The following is a 12,644-nucleotide window of genomic DNA, read 5'->3' as shown; positions in this document are numbered from 1 at the left end:
GGCTGTGTCCCCGTGGACCCCCTACCCCTCCCGGGAGCGGCTGTCCCGGTGGATCCCCCTTCCCACCCCCGGAGCCGCCCCCGAAACTGCCTGGGGATGGATCGGCGCGCACCCCGGCAAGCAGCCTGCCTCCCTCTCTCCATTCCCAAATGCCTCCGCCGGCCCCGTCGTCTCCCTGTGCCTGGAATACATTTCCATTCCCTCCCCCTCCCCACGCGTGATGTGTACGAGGAACTTCTCGGCACAATATTGCTTAAATCTATTTTTTTTTTTTAAACGCACTCCGTACGCGTTTCCCACGCCGTGCCTTGCCACGCCGCATGACATTCCTCGCCGGTGTGAGGTTTTGTTTGGCCGCTGCTGGGGTTTTCTATTGATGCCTTTTGGGGTTTTTTTGGTTGTTTTCTTTTAACTTATCTTTGAGCCGAAGTGCTGTCTGGTGCCCTTAGGAGCACAGAGGCGCATCTCCTGGGTACCTGTTTTCAGGAAGGTCTTGCTTAGGATGGGAGGGGAAAAAGCTACTTTTGTTTGTTTGTTTTTGACATTGAGTGGATGTGACTAGCTGTCCTTGTCGTGCGAGGATGCAGGTCTGTGGTCCCTGGGATTTTGGGTTCAGGTTCCTTTGCCTCCCCGGAGGGTGGAGAAAGGTCTGGAGGGAGTTCTGGGGATGGATGGTTGTGTTTTTAATACACTTCATAAATTGTGTGTGCTCATAGTCTCTGAGATTATTTTATTTTTTTTCCCCCTCTGGTTTCATTTATTAAACTGAAAATATTCCTAGAACACCAGAGATAGATTTATCTCACCACCACCACCAGAAATTACAGAGCCCTGGTCATGTCGCTGGCTGCTTGTCTTTTGTTTATTGTATATGAAAACTGTTTAGAAAAAAATGTAGTGTTCTGGAAACTAGTTTAAGGGAGATTTAATCACTTTTCCATCACTGAAGAAAAAAAGACGTGCATGTTTGCTGCAGGCTTATTATTTAACAGGAGATTATATAGAGCATATTTCTGATAAATGAAGAAACTTTCTTTTTCCTGATATTTCTTTAAAACAACTGAGCAAGTGTGTGTATGTATAAGCACGTGTGAATCTCTTGCACCAATTTAAACACATTTACTGGGCTATCCTTTTGAGGTCAATTTTGAGGTACTTAAAAACCAAACTACTGTAGCTTTAAGGTGACTGCAGATAACAGTATTACTGTCTCTTATAATTAGCAATCTGCTGAAACTTTAAATCCTCCTTGATGGATATGATGATCTGTGTGAGAGAAGGAATAGTGTTCTGGCAAGCTTTATTCTTATTTTTTTACCTCCAACACAAAGCAACAGTGTGTCTTTCTTTTCTTATTGTTGTATTCTGGTTTAAACTGCTAATGGCTTTATTTTTTTTTCCCCCCATGTGGAGAAAAATAAAGTACAGCCATATTTTACACTGACATTTATCTGTGTCAAACTTTAGTTATGCTCAGGAGGTTGTTTAATCTTCTCTGAATAATGTACAGGGTGGTGGTGGGGTTTGTATTCTTATAACCTGTCCTCATTGTGTGTATTTATGGAAGTTGTCTTCAATTTAAGATGAAATATGGGAGCTATGCAAATAATTTAGTGACCCATCCAGAGTAAGACTCAGCCGGCATATCAAAACTACATCTTTCATTGCCTCGTTTCATATAGATATCTTTTCCCTTAACATCTATTTTGATGTTTCCTAATAGAAACTGAATAATGCCTATGGTATTTTAATTGAAAATTAAAGTACGGGGTTTGAGTTAGTACCTCTTCTAAAATATGAGAGTATCATTGTGATTTATTTGAAAGTCCAAAAATATCCAATCATACCAAGTAGTTGTCTTTCAAGTAATGACCAGTAACGCTTAATTCAGATGAATTTTTGTTCATGTTCATTTAGCTTCCTGTAGAGGGTCTTAAATGAACTATGAAATACATACTGGGTTCTCGGTCTTGAAAACTGCCTGACTTTCCTGTATTTGTCGTCTCCGGTAGCTTATGAAATGCATGCACAGTGTGTCAACCTTTCCCTTAACAACAAAACCTATGAGCAAATGTTCAGTGTGAATTATATTACTGAAATAAAATATTCTATAGTTGTCATGGTTACAAATAGAGGCAGGGTTACTGGTTTTCATCTGCATGCTGGGGAGGGGGAATCTAGTTTTGTCACTTTTTAATTATATTTCTAATGAGTGATGGTCATACTTCAAGTACCCAATATATTAGCTACACAGCGTAGTGAATTAGATTTTTGTTGAAGTCTTGCTGAAACGAAACAAAAAGTGGTGGTTTGCTGGAGCAAACCCTTTCTTGTTCATTTGTCTTTTCGAAGCAGAAATCTTGAGGGAAGAAAGTAACCACCTCTGTTCTGTCTCTTCTTCTAGATTAGCATGCTGCCAGGGTTGCTGCTCCTCTTCTTCAAACAATAATAAAAAGCGTATAGTGTGTATGTTGCCTGGAAATCCTCTCAATGAAGGGAGAGGAAGACACAGATCTAGAAATTAGATAGGATTTTTGGGTTTACCGTGCACCGTATCTGGTGCTATCACTTTTAGTGCCTGTTTGTGAGGAGAATTCATTATCCCCAGGTTTGCTGCACTCATATCGCCAGCGATACCGTGTTGCTCCCGTGCGTCCTTCTTCTCCCAGGTTGCGATCCGTTGTTTCCATTGGAGTCGCTCCAGTTCGGCACTGTGCTAACGGCCACCAGGATCGGGGCCTCGACTACTTGCACTCGTTGGCGCTCATCCCAACGCTGTTTCTCTGCTTCTCCACACTCATCTGCAATTCAGTCTTGTCCATGCCTACTTGCTTTCCTGACCTTTTAATTTAGTTCTGAAAACCTATGGACCCAGTTCTTCTGAAGCACAGAAAAAAAATCAAGGGGGTAAAAATTGATAGATATTTTTTTCCTCCCCTTCTTTTGTGTGTTGAGCCTGTGGTGAAAACTCACACACAGCTTTAGGGAGAAAAAGTACCCCTAGATCTGTGAATGGAGAGAGAAATCAGTCTGTCCTGTCCTGCTTAACCCCTGCCCCTTCCATTATATCCTTGTTGTGGGAATTTTTTTATTTTTAATCTTAAAGCACATCTAGAGGGTTTTTTTGCTGCACTCTTGAGTTTTGGGATCTCTTTAATGGTTTTGTTAATTTTTTTTTAGCATCCTTTTTTAACTTTAGGTTGAGCATAGCATTGCAAAGGCTCTCGCAGTGACTTGTCCACTGCCTACACTGCTTCACTCGGATCTGCTGCTGTAGCCTACGGACCCAGGGAGCCTGGACACCTGAAGGCCTGATCCTGATGCTGCTCTGTTTGCAGAGCATCAACTTCATAGTGCACCACAGAGGTCTACGTCGTTTTCAGATCATTAATTCTTTGTGCCATAATCGAGGCTTTTAGCTAGCGAAAATCTCAGCATGGGTTAGTGACTTATTTGGTCCTTCAGCTTTTTTTTTCCCCTCCCTCCAGATCTTTCATTTTGCAATAGTTGGCCTTGCAGTGTGCTGATTCAATAACCTTAAATATGACACAGTGCCATTAGATTCTGTGATTTATTTGTGTATCTAATCACTTTTTTAATGTGCTCATTTCTCCACAGAAGAAATGCTGTATAAATACCTATATCCTAAAGCCCATGAACATACAAATCAGACAACATTGCCTTGAATATATTCGTGGGTACTTGAAATTATTGTATTAACCCTTTGTCACTTTTTTACATTTTCTTTCTGATTTTGTCTTAACTTACCCTGCATGGGGAAAAGCTTTAGCATCCCTCTATGCAGTTAACTCTTTTGTAAAGTTACTCGTAAGAAGATGGAGCTCCTATGCAAAGGCTGAACATGGTTTTCCCAAGAAGTAACCTGCCAACAGCAACTCCGAGTGCAAGGCTGTATAAAATGTAAACAGCTTTGACATGCTTCTGTCACTTCTGGGTGTCCTTTGTTACCAGAAGTACAAAGAACTCTTCCTCAGGTATAAAGAGAGAGACTAAAAGGAAATAAATTAGAAGTCTCTTACGGGAACGCCTTTCTGTCACATTTTTAAGAGTCAGTGTGCTTCACAGGTGGTGATTATGTGCTGTTTACTTGTTAGGGTTAAACCAGAACCAAACACACCTGGTACAAGAGATGCCCTGAGAAGCTTTCCTGGTGCTCTTGTCATGCAGCCAGTTACCTCTGGGCTGCCTTGACCATCTGATAAATGACAGTAACTGAATTCCTAGTCACGCTCTTCCATAAATAAAATTATGTTGTGAATTAGAATATCTGGAAATGTGGGACCATTTTCCTTATTTTTTATGTGCTGCTTTTTTTCATTTGTGATGTTTAGGTCTAGGTTTTCAAATATCCTCAACTTGGATTTTTTTTTTTTGCTGTAACTGGCATTAATGTCAGAAAAGTCATAGTTTTTTGGTAGTCCTAAACTTCAGGTACTGGCTTGCCTTAGTAATACTGATTCACTGAAGCAGTCTGCTTGAACTACAGACAAAACCAGGCTTTTTAAATTAATTCAACATTCCTTTTGCAGTGTTTTGTGGTTTTGGTTTTTTAATTCCCTGCCATCCATTACAATATGCTAGATGACATGCGATATTAAGTGCTCGGACTTCTGTTCAGGTTTGGGTTGGCTTACTGGAAGATGTGCAGTTCTTGAGTTTGTCTCCGGTTCTAGGACTAAACTGTACATAGTACAGGTGAAACACAATTTGATTGAGAACCAAATTATTTCTAGGGCCATGTTCTGGAACTCATTTAGTGCAGCAGTTTGTAAGAAAATCTGCTACTGATACAATTCCTCTACAACCTTGCTGTTAACTGAAAACTGTGAAGCGTGCACGTGGTAGGAGGGTGTTTGGACTTGTAACGTAGTTGAGAGATACTGTGAAGGGTCCCAAGTTCATGTAGAGGTATCTGAGGCAATAATGGTGTCTTGTAGCAGGTCTCAAACTCAAAATGTGCCTGATTTGTTGAGCTGGACTCTAGTTATACATCTCTTTATTTTTGAACCTTGAGAGAGAGACCCATTATCAGTCTTCACTCTTCGGGGAAAAAAAAAAAACAACAAAACCCAACAAAACCCCAACCAAAAAAACCACCACAACAAAAAACCCCAAACGAAAAAACCCCACCCCATAACCATGATCTGCATAACAATGCAGACAGTAGAAATCCTGGATTTAAAGTGTGATTTAAGAGCTTTTGTTTCAGGCACTTCTTAAAGTCTGTGCTGATGAGTAATTAATATTTAAATCAGATTTCTGCTCTGAGATATGCTTTGTCAGATCTAGTTGTATGATTTTATTTTTCGGTCTGCAAACGCGATGCTGGTGGATTTGCAGATTGCAGCATGCTGTAACTACTCAAAGTTTCTGTTCTCAGTCTGAGGCTTAAATGTGTTGTTTGCCTTAATTAGAGGGAGAAGAACTTAAATGCTGTTAGTTTTTCCAGCCACAGGTAAACCACAGATCAAGAGAGAGGCGAAAGAGTTCAGGAAGTTCATCGTAATAATCACATGACATGGAGTAACTTTAAAGGGGATGCAGCTGTGTTTACCTGTGCTTTGAAATATATATATATTGCAAATTTTGGTTGACTTGTAGCTTGTTGAACACCTGAATTCACTAAATGATTTCTAACATATTGTATACTTCAGAAAAACTTCATTTTTAACTTTCTCTGGATTTTTATTGTCTCTTGCTTGCCAAGAGTGGAAAAATGCCAAATTGGAACACTTCATATTACAAAATGTTGTTGAGTATATAAATGTCTGGAAAATGCTTTTGAAATGATGATAAATGCTACAGAATAACTAAACTTAAGCAATATTTTTTGAGCTTACTCCTTACCCCTTCATAAAGTTTGGGAGGCAGGGGATGGAGAGAAATTGCCAATTCTAGATGAAATTTCTTATGTTTTGGAATGAGGGGCAGAGCATAAAAGTACATGTGTGTGGAAAAAGTATAAACTAATTCAACTGTATCAACCTATATACTATGAAACTGCTCTTTGATGGTGCCTATATTCTTAAGTATATCCTTAATATATTGGTAGTGGGATGGGTCAGCAGAGCTGTTGAGCATGATGCTGCTGTTGCTTGGAGTATCAAGGCTAGGAACTCTGATGGCAATGGAAGTTGATTCTTCTGGTTTGGGTTTTTTCTTCTGCTCTTTTTTTTTTTTTTGAATGGCTTGTTTTAGTAAAACGTGTTGGAGGCTGAAAGGGATATCTCAGTAGGATATTCTGTGAATGATGGAAGGAAAAGGACAGAATAAAATCTTTTCTCTAAAATTGTACAGGTAGTAGTAGTCCCTGGAATAGAAAGAGATTTCTGGAAGGTAGGAATAAGTGGCTGCTTGATTATATGATAGTGGTTATATTTTAAGGTTTCTGTTTAAGAAATGGGAGACTCATATAAATAACTGCTTCAAAGATGCAACTTTTTCTTCCTTATCCTCCCTTTTCACTTGGGGATAGGAATAGATGCAACAAAGCTTGCCAGATGTTCTCCATCATGACTGTGGACTGCTCTGCTTCCCCCTAAACACTGGTGTTCCTTCCCTTCCCCCTCCAGTTTATCAAATGTCTTGATATATCACATCTGAAAAGCCTAAATAGTACCTCAGACACTCTAGTCTGTCTTATTTGGAGTGGAGAAATACCAGATACAGTAAGGATATTGTTTCGTGAGCATTTGAAAAATGCTTTGCTTGCACTTTTTTCATCCTTCTAAAGAAGCATGGCTAACACTTCCAGGTCATCTCTGACATTTACTAATACAATGCAAGGTAAAATGTTAAATATACTGTACTACCCTCTTTATGCTATTTTTGGCTGATCATATGAGGAAAGTATGTATTATTTAAACAAAACTCACTGTTCTGAGTGTCTTCCTTTTCTCCCTCCGCATTATTTCACATTTCTAAACATTGAGCATACCAATCAATATTCCATTAAAAGCAGAATTAACTTGGGAGAAGCTTGCATGTATTTGCATGTAGTAGCTTATTTCTTGGTGTCTGGCTTTGTGTTGCCTTCCCCCCATGCCATCTTTTTTTAAAGAACACTCCGAATATTTGTGCAATCACTTCTAATAGCGAGGTTTGCCATGCCCCATCTTAATTTTTGTCCATATGAATTGTTGCTACAGCCTTCCGCAGTGCCCTGCTTGCAGGCAATATCAGTCAAATGTTTGTAGCTACTTTCTTGCTTCTGTTGTACAATAGCTGGACATCAAGGTACTTGGCTTCAGATCAAATGTTGCTCTTGGTTACACACATGTAGTTAACAGAAATCAATGTTGCATAGACACAAATGAAAGTTGGATTTGATCTTTTGTGAGTTAACTCTTATCTCACTTATGCTGATGCTAGTCTGAATTTTCTGCAGGCTGGATTGAATGCCCCACCTCAAATTCAGAAGTTCTGAGCCTTGCTGGCTGTGCCAACATTTTATTTCTTATGGTCTCTATCTCTGAAAGTAAGAACCACCTTCTTCCTTTCTGAAGTCTGAGCCTTGAGACTGCAAACTAATGTAATGAGATTTGATTAAAAGCTGCCTGTAGCACATAAGAGCGTGGGATGTGGCTGTGTGGGACCTTCTGGGGAACCTCTCAGTTAATCTTGATGTGTGAATTGTCACAAGAGCTGCTGAACTGTGGACCAAATCCTGACCTAGTTAACACCTGTGGAGCTGGCATGTACCAGTATGTGTCTGATGTTGCGCAGTGCTTCTGTACCCTGAGGAACAAATCACTTGTGAAATTCAACTGTGAAGGTCAAGAAGTAGTCTGCAAATCTCAGTAGATGACAGCAACTGCAGAAGAGAGGGGTGCCTGGTTGAAGAGTAGGCATATTTACTGGTCTCTCTGGTTTGTGTGGTCCAAGTGCTTCAATACCTTTTTTCTTTCCCCTCGCAGTTCTGTATTACATAAAATGGGCCAAATTTGTCCTTGGCCCAAATCTGAGTTAAATGAAGTTACATTGGGTACCTTGAAAATCTTAGATAAATGTTCTGCCTGCTCTTTAAGATTATCAAATCCCCAAAGTAAAGCCTATTTCCTAATACATTTTTTCTTTTTGGAAGAAAAGTGTGTAATTTTATGATTAAACTTTGGGGCAGTTCTCGTTCTGCAGCATCACATCCTTATCTCTCTGAACTAAATGGCAATGGGAAGTTGTGGCTGATACTCGAGTCATTATTTATAGGAGGAAAAAATAGAGCATAGAAATGGTATAGGAATTAAGGAAACAAAGAGGCTTGCCTGAAGTCTATAAAATACAGGAGTGACTTTAAAAGTGGTACTTAGATATAGAAATGCAGCCACAGACAGAGGAGAATTGTGGTTGACTTGCTGTGATAATACTCTTTATTTTGGTTTGTTTGTTTTTCCTCTGTCTGGGATAGAAATTTTGAAAGCCCATTTGTGTGTGTGGGGAGAGGAGGGGATGCTCTTGCTAAAAGAGAAATTGCAGCAAGTTTTCCTTAAACTCCCTGTTTCAATATCACACTTGAACAGTTCACAGCAGCATCCTTCAAGCCTTCTAAAAACTGTTCTTAGACAAATCTTGTGGTCGGAACAGCTAAGTTACTGAACTATTGTATTTCAAGAATAACACAAGTAAAACAAAAAAGAAACAACCCCAAAACCCCATGCTGTGCTGGCTTCTTTATTCAAAGAACTTCATGCAGCTGCAGTGCTCTGATGGCAGAGTTAAGGTGGTCTGGGCTGGAGATCAAGAATGACACCCAGTTGGGTCAGGTTGAGAAGCTTAAACTCTAATTTATGATGGAAATGTAGCTGCAGCTTGAGCCCAGGCATCTACTGCTTGAGGTGATGGTTTAATTGGGGCATTAGTTACTCTTCATCCGGAGAAGCCAGTAGGCTGGTTAGACTTTTGCTGCACATAATCTGAGTGGAAGTTCTGGTTAACCATTTCCTTCCTCCTGTTTTCAGGCTGCGCTGTTTATCATGCAGTTATTTATCTTTAGGAAAACACAAACACTCTCAGATTTCCTCAAGGTACTGACTAAAATGACATTGCATATGACAGCAGATTTTAAGTCTTCCCCTGTCTAAATATTATCTTGTAAAATTAGAACACCTCAGTTCTTGCTTTTAAGTGGATCTGTAACCTCTTGAATTTTACTGTAGCCATTTCTAGGTTTACTGAAGAGGATAGTTTTTGCCCCAAAACCAAAAAGTACAAAAACCTTATTTTTATATATGAAGACTGTGAATTTAACAACAATCAGAAAGGTATAGCCTTGGGCTGCCTTCTTGATTAGAAAATTGAAAGATACAAAAAAAGAGGTTTTGGTTTTTTCTCTGTGCTTGTCAGGCATAGTAGCATGTATTTTACTTACATATTATAATATTTTTAATATTTAAGTTTTAAGGGGACAGGAAGGGGGGCAAAATAGTGTAACTTATACCTGTAATTGCTACTCTAACAGCAAAGCTGCTTTTGAGAAAAGACTGACTATCAGGATAAAATCCAAGAAATGTCAGTACTAATCTTACCTAGATAATCTGTTACTTTTAATTTTAGACAAAAAAATTTAGGAGCATGGGCATTTTGTGTGTAACTTCATGCACAAATGCACCATTTAATCTTGGCTTGCTGTATCTAACAAGATGTTTCACTGTACCTGCAATCAACATAATGTCTCGAGATGCCTGCAAGGATGATGATCGTGAAGCGGTGATAGAGCTTATACAGTACAACACCAAGTGACAGCATTGCTCTGTGAAATCCTTAGCCTCTGTCTTCAGAGAAAATTGTTAATGTAACTTTGAATCTCTGGGTGGGCTGTTGGCAAAGAGGAATAAACAGGGGATCTTTGAATCGTAAACCAAAAGTTTTTGATCTTTGGGCTAAAACCTGTTTGTTAGCCAAGCTCGGAGCAGGCTTGCCAATTGGTATGTGACCTGGCTGCCACTAGAGAGGGACGGAGCTCTATACAGAGCAGGGGTGCATCACTTGTATAAAGGACAGATTTCAAATAAATGAGTTTTTTCTCGACCGTTTTGTTTTTCTTTCTGAGGGTAGAAAAGGAGAGGGTGAGTGTTAAATCATATTGTTTATACCCAAGAACAACTTCATGAGCAAAGTTTTGTTGCCCAGAAATATCTTTAAAAAGACAGAAATGCTTCCTATTTCACATATAGATCAAACTCACAAATATTCTTAGCATAAAGCAACAATTAACTGCAAAATGTACTGTGGAAGTTGGAAACAGGTTTTGAACCATCCAGGTGAATAGAATGCTGTATCCCGTATGGAGTGGAAGCACAAAGGCTTCCCAGGGAACTCGGGGAAAGCAGTGAAGCTCTTCCATTTTCCTTCATGTGATGCCAGTGTCTTACTCTGCTTATCCTTATTTAGCTGTGACTCTGAAGCTTCTCTGAAAGAAGAAAAAAAAAAAAAAAGAAAATCCTTAGAAACTATTTGGGGTCAACTTCAAATCTGTGTGTAACTGCAGGTTCTTTTGGCTGTGCTAGGGTCAGGCTGGCTTTGGCCGATGTGCATGGTGGCTCTCCTTTTCCAGTTTGGCTGTGTTGTCAAAGCGGTCTCTTTTACGTACATATATGTTCACAAAGTAGCTGTGCATGCACTCTGTCCCCAAGTTGCTGAATTACCTCTTCTGTTGCTGTATCTTAAGCCTTCAGTTCTCTTGCTTAGATTTATCTCGTTTCAGATTACTGAAAGCACCATGCACAATTATTGAGCATCTTCAGGGTGAAACACATCCTGTTAACTTCAGTTCGTTTTTGAGGGCTCTTTCCATCCTTGCCATTTTGTTTAGGCAGTAAACTCTTCTAGGACAAGGGCTGTTATTTTTTTGCCTGTACAATTAGGGCCTCCTTCCTAGCTGAGCCTTGTGCTCTAACAGGACAAAAATGATTCATAAGCTCTGGAAATGCTGCTCTTTTCCACCCCTCCTTTCTCCATTTTAGTCTACAAAGATTCTGTTATGCTGAGGCAAAGTAAAACTTAATACCACTTTCCTTTTCTGTTTCTCTTAATTGGTTATTTTTGAGGAGGGAAAAGTATTCTAAAGGGGTTAAATGAACATTGAAACTTTAGGAATCATGAAATGCTTCAACGTTGTGGGTCTTTTTAAAAAGTTCTAGCTCAGATTCTAATCCAGAGATACTGAGCAGTAAAACATGGGCTTGGTAGTCAGGGGTGTATCTGTTTCTTCTGGAAAGCAAGTATGCGCTTTGTCTCACTCCATTAAAAATAGTAATAGCAAGAATATATTGAAGGCTCTGAACTATTTAGGAGGTGGTTGTTGCTGTAGAGGTCCGCAGTCACGCCCACCAGAGGGCATTTTATCACCAATTTCTTGGGGAGAAAGTTTTTTCTTAAGTCACGAATAAAGTAGTAAATATTGGATGGAAAAGCAGTGTATGAAACATTGTACAGATAGCTTTTTTGTTTATATGTAAATACATATGCTTATTTCCTGGCTGTATTTATATGTAAATAAGTAATGATGTCAGCTTGAATGGTTGGGTTTCCCCTCTGCTTCCTAAATACTTTCTAATTTTACTTAGGGATAATCTGGAGAAAAAAAGAAATTCTTTAAAGCTCTCCCACAGCTGGTATAGCCATTGGTTACTGGGAAACCAGCCTCCTTCCCAAACAAGCACAGCAGATACTCTGGATGACTGCAGCGTACCTCTACTCCCCCCTTTCCAGGGCACTCTGAAGCAGAGGCTGCTGTTCAGGAGCCCTACTCATTTTGGAGGCTGGAATTTGCAAATATACTTAATAGCGAAGCCCCTGAATCTTAAGGAAACACTTGGCAGCCGGGGAAGTGTACATCTGCCAGATGGACCTGATATCTTGCATTTGGCAGCAGTTAATGCTAAGGCATGATATGCAAAACCCAAGAATGACAGCTAGGAAATGAATTTTTGTTTTAAAAACTGTATTTTGGTTTTGTTTTGGTTTTTTCTTTTTTCTTGTCTATCTTCCATTATGAAATAAAGCCTTGGGGGGGGGGGGGGGGAGGAATCTGCTTCTGAAAAATACCTTCTCACACCTTTTCAGGGTGCTTCCTTGTAAAGTTGACATCTGTGCTGAAGGTTGGGCTGCCCCAGTTCATCTGTGTGACCTTCGTCAGCCTGGTACAGCACACATAATGTGATTAATTCCCTTCGGTTCCCTATGGACAAATATATTCACTCCACCAGAGCCCCCATGACTTGTTTACAGCCTCAGCAGAGGCCCAGGGTCATACGAGACCAAACTGCAAACCGGGCAGGGATCTGAACAGCCTGTGCTGCGACATGTAGGCAGAGCAGTGGTAAAAGCCTTCCTCCCTATGCAGGACCCTCTCTGCGTGCGTGTGGGACGTGCTGTGAATGATTTGAGTAGAGATTTGGATACCCATCTTAAGCGCAGCTCTGGGAGCTGTAGTTAGGACCCCATATTGTGTTTGTGGCCATCTAGATCAAGAAGGGAATTACTCAGAGCATGTCTGTTGCTTGCCAAAAGTAGCTGATGTCATGAGGATGGATAATGATGAAATGTAGATTTTTCTTTTTTTTTTTTCTTCTCTCCTGTTCTCCAAAATGTTCGGGTCAAAAGGCTGTACCTTGCTGGGGTAAGGC

The 12,644-nt window shown here is 40.0% G+C and overlaps 1 protein-coding gene across 4 annotated transcripts in view; it reads left to right on the top strand.

Moving 5' to 3' along the window:
• KLHL29 (kelch like family member 29) overlaps nucleotides 1-12,644 on the top strand; it is a 409,152-nt gene that overhangs the window by 613 nt on the left and 395,895 nt on the right. The gene's annotated exons all lie outside the window — the stretch shown is intronic.

The sequence above is a fragment of the Grus americana genome, chromosome 3 (assembly GCF_028858705.1).
Source record: "Grus americana isolate bGruAme1 chromosome 3, bGruAme1.mat, whole genome shotgun sequence".
NCBI classification, from domain to species: Eukaryota; Metazoa; Chordata; class Aves; order Gruiformes; family Gruidae; genus Grus; species Grus americana.
The sequence above is the reverse complement of the archived record's forward strand: the minus strand, read 5'-3'. Positions and strand labels throughout refer to the sequence as shown.